Here is a 4,063-nt window from a genome sequence, read left to right on the forward strand (position 1 = left end):
AGCTTTCCTAACCTGATCCCTGGCTGCTCGGACAATTTCTCTGTATTCCTCCCAGGCTACCTGTCCTTGCTTCCACCCTCTGTAGGCTTCCTTTTTGTGTTTGAGTTTGTCCAGGAGCTCCTTGTTCATCCATGCAGGCCTCCTGGTGTTTTTGCCTGACTTCCTCTTTGTTGGGATGCATCGCTCCTGAGCTTGGAGGAGGAGATGCTTGAATATTACCCAGCTTTCTTGGGCCCCTCTTCCCTCCAGGGCTTTGTCCCATGGCACTCTACCAAGCAGATCCCTGGTAGAGGGATATGTCAACACACAAAGCACTTTCTGTGGTATGAACACACACACATGCATATGCATGCATGTATCCCAGCCTGGCTTTTGCCACTGCACTAATTTACTGCTTATTAGAGCTGTTGACCTTGCAGATGATAAAATTTAATGTTTATTCTCTTGTAATAATTGTTCATAATACTTCTTTTTAAATATATCTTAAGCTGGAAAATGGGATTTTCTGGATATATCACAATTAAGATCTAGAGATATGTAGGTTCAGATGCTCAAAAACACTTCTCAGCCCACATTTCTAACTGTCTATATTGCTCAGAGTGGATACGTGTAGAAATGTTGAAGTCTTGACAGCACTGAGCTGACTGGTTTCTCTCTGTCCTGCAAGCCTTAGCATGATAGCAGGTACATATACTTCCTCCACAGGCCTCAATACAGCATCAGAGTCTATGTAGTCTATATGACAGGGTGTGCTTTTCTTTTCCTACTTATGTAACAGATGAGTAATCTGTGGGAGACCCCAATTAAGTCTCATTTGCAAATGAGGACCCACTGTCCTAATTCGCAAAAACCAGCAGTGTCCCATTTCCTGTAAGACTTCTGTAAATAGTGGACTATATAGTCAATCTCTCCTGTCCTTTCCATTGTAGTCCTGTTCATAATTAAAAAGCAATGAAACTGACAGGACGCAAACCGTAGATAGGAATGGCTTGAACATTTCCATAACACAAAGATTCAAGCATAGACAGGTAGAAAGGGACTTGAAATCAGCTCGAGTTTGAGCAGAACACGAGGGTCTTCTTGGTTATGTCATGATACACGATCTTGGGTATGTCTGCTGCATATTTATTTGCACATATATCCGAACCACATCACTTACGCTGTGGAACTATCCAGATAAAATCTAGTTTTAATTTAGATGTTATTTAACCATTTTAGTATAACAGTGAACACAAAACAATAAGCCAGTTGCTCAGCTGGGCTTATAAATCTGCCGTGATTTCATTATAATTTAGCTATGCAGCCCTTAGATCAAAGCTGTCTTACAGCTGAATGACGCAAAGTATAACCAGGATGAAATGAGTCTACCTGCAAAAGATCATGAAGATGGAGCTTATGGGTGGTTAATTCCAAGAAGTGCTTCACCTTTGTAGAGAGAGATCCCAAGTTCCATTTTTATTTCTTGAACGTCACCCCTATGTTATAAAAGAAAGTTTTTCTCATGCTGTATTTTCAATGTTGGCTCCTGGAGAAAAGAGTTCTTATCTTCTGATCTCCACAGCTAAAGAAATGTGGAATACTTCTGTGATTCCTGGGATAAAACAGCAGCGGGATGGTGTCCTGATTAGAATGCTGGAATGGAACTTGGGACCCTCTGCTTCACAAGAATCCTCCCCTAAACTCTTGGACAAACTCATTCCTACATTAATTTCATTTTTTTCTTTGTAAAACTAAGAAAATAATATTCACTTGGTTTACAGGAACATTTTTTACCTCTATTTAGAGACTGTAAGGCTTTCAAAGAGTCTTGGGTGCACATTAAGTACCGTAGGTAAAAAGCAGGAGTTCATCCCTGTTCTAGGAGCAAATACTTCCAGCAGAAAAAGGTTTGGAACAACAGAAGAACTTCTCTGTGATCATTTCCAAAACTGTATTTTTATTAATGTTTTTCATCTCAGCTGACAGGATAATTCATCATAATTAAAAAGATAACCTAGGTTAGTAAGGCTTGTTCTGCAACAGAGTTGTGAAATTAACTTTTAGATGGCCTTTGTATATACAGCAGGGTTTTCAGTGCTTATGAGAGAAAATGCCTCCACTGAACACAACCAGTGATAATGACACATTCATCTTTTCTCTGGCTAAAAAAGAAATTTGACCAAATAAACTACAGGTCAGATTCTCAGCTGTATAATTTTGAGAATGCCAACAGTAACTGACTGTCATGAATGGTCATATAAATATGCATACTTCATGGAAGCATGTGTATTTCTCTAGAAATTTTAGCAAATGCTTGTGATACTGGCCAATAGGTATAAGGAATTTATTGTCAGAATAAGTTGTAGAAAACAGAAATGTCTCTATGTGCATAGGATTTACCTGCTACTGGCTTTGTATCTAAGGCAGTTATAAAAGCAACCCATTGACACTGAGCGTTTTTGGAGCTCCGGAACTGGGACTGCAGCATCTACAGACGCCCTACTCAAGCCAGGTTTTCTTTATAATTAATGCAGAGAAACATGCATTTTTAAGGTGTAATTCATCTGGCTTGTTTAAAACAGCCACTTTAGGATGTGATGAATCATATCTTAGACATCATTGGCAGTACTAATGAAAATTCCTTAACTCTAAAAGATGTCCATGGTGACTGTCTTAGACAACTTGAGCCCAAGAAGCCTAATATGGTGGAATCATTATGGTTTCCATTACCAACTTTGCAAAGGCTTGCTGCATACATATGGGTAATTATATTTTTTGGTAGTTAAGACCTCTAAAATTAATTCTCTTTCTAGTGGTCTGGGAACCTTGACTTCTCAGTGAAGGATAGACAGGTTTTTGAACATCAGAATGACTTTTTAAAGCAGGTGTCTTTTGGTAATATTGGCTTTAATTTCTCTGTGTGTCAGCTGTTCCATATGTAAAATGTGAATTATAATATTAATCTTATTATGACCTTGTTTGCCTTTATTCATTCAGGTTTATAAAGTGCTTGATAAACTCAAAAGGATACAGATGCCAAACGTTATCAGCTATGCTATTTCTCTTTATTACTGTCACCTATTCATAGACATTTTCAACACAGTTTGAATTTTGACCCCTGTTCATCTCTCCTTTCTAACTAAATAGGATATTTAACTGTCCATCACTGTGCCTTGAACCCCCTGAATTTTCACATCAGTACATTTGTGATTCAGAGCATATCCCGCAACGCCCTTTTCCACGCTGTATTGGATGTGTGTTCCACAAGCTATTAAAGATTCAGCATCACAAGCTATCATTATATTAATTTTAAGACTTTTTTTATCAACAGATGAACAATCACCATGATTAAAAATGCTTCTCCTCTCAAGGGCTTGTACAGTATTTTGCATTCTCTGGCATGTTGATTAGTTATGTTGATTGAAAATGAGTGAAAAACAGAGACAACTTATTAGCCAGTTTAGTTAGCTGCTACTTACATTAATGAAAATGTCTGGATACATGCCCATTAGGAATACTGGGGAGATCAGAGGTTGAAAAGTGATTCTTTTGCTTCTCACTGCTGACAATTTGGAAAGGAGCATATCCACAAATGGCTGTTGAAGCATGCACAGCCTCCACAAGGAAACACTGCTGTGCTGGAGCCCAGTCCAAAAGAGAGCACCGTCAGGAGCAGGGGAGCCACGCTCAACGGGTGTTTAAATGGCACCCCCCTGAAGGCTGACATCGCAGGTGCTTTGGCAGAAGTAATATTTATCAGTAAAAGCAGCTAGCAGCAGTTCCATTGCTGCCACCACTAACAACACGTCTTTCATTGCCAGAGAGGCATCAATGGAAATAAGGGAGGGCACATGGCTGGTTTTCGGATGGACAGCTTTGTTTCTTTCTTCACAATTTGTTTATTTATAGGGCCACCTCAGAGTGCATTTAAGACTGCAAAACAGAATTTCTTATATATATATTTCATTTCAGCTGATGCCAGGGAGTTTCATGCTGAACACAAAACCCATTTTCTCAGCTGTGTACAGCTAGTAAGATGCACTGGTGGTCCATGGTGGAGGGAGGGAGGAAGGGAAGGAGGGAA

Source organism: Pygoscelis adeliae, unplaced genomic scaffold, assembly GCF_000699105.1.
Source record: "Pygoscelis adeliae isolate BGI_AS28 unplaced genomic scaffold, ASM69910v1 Scaffold175, whole genome shotgun sequence".
Lineage (NCBI taxonomy): Eukaryota > Metazoa > Chordata > Aves > Sphenisciformes > Spheniscidae > Pygoscelis > Pygoscelis adeliae.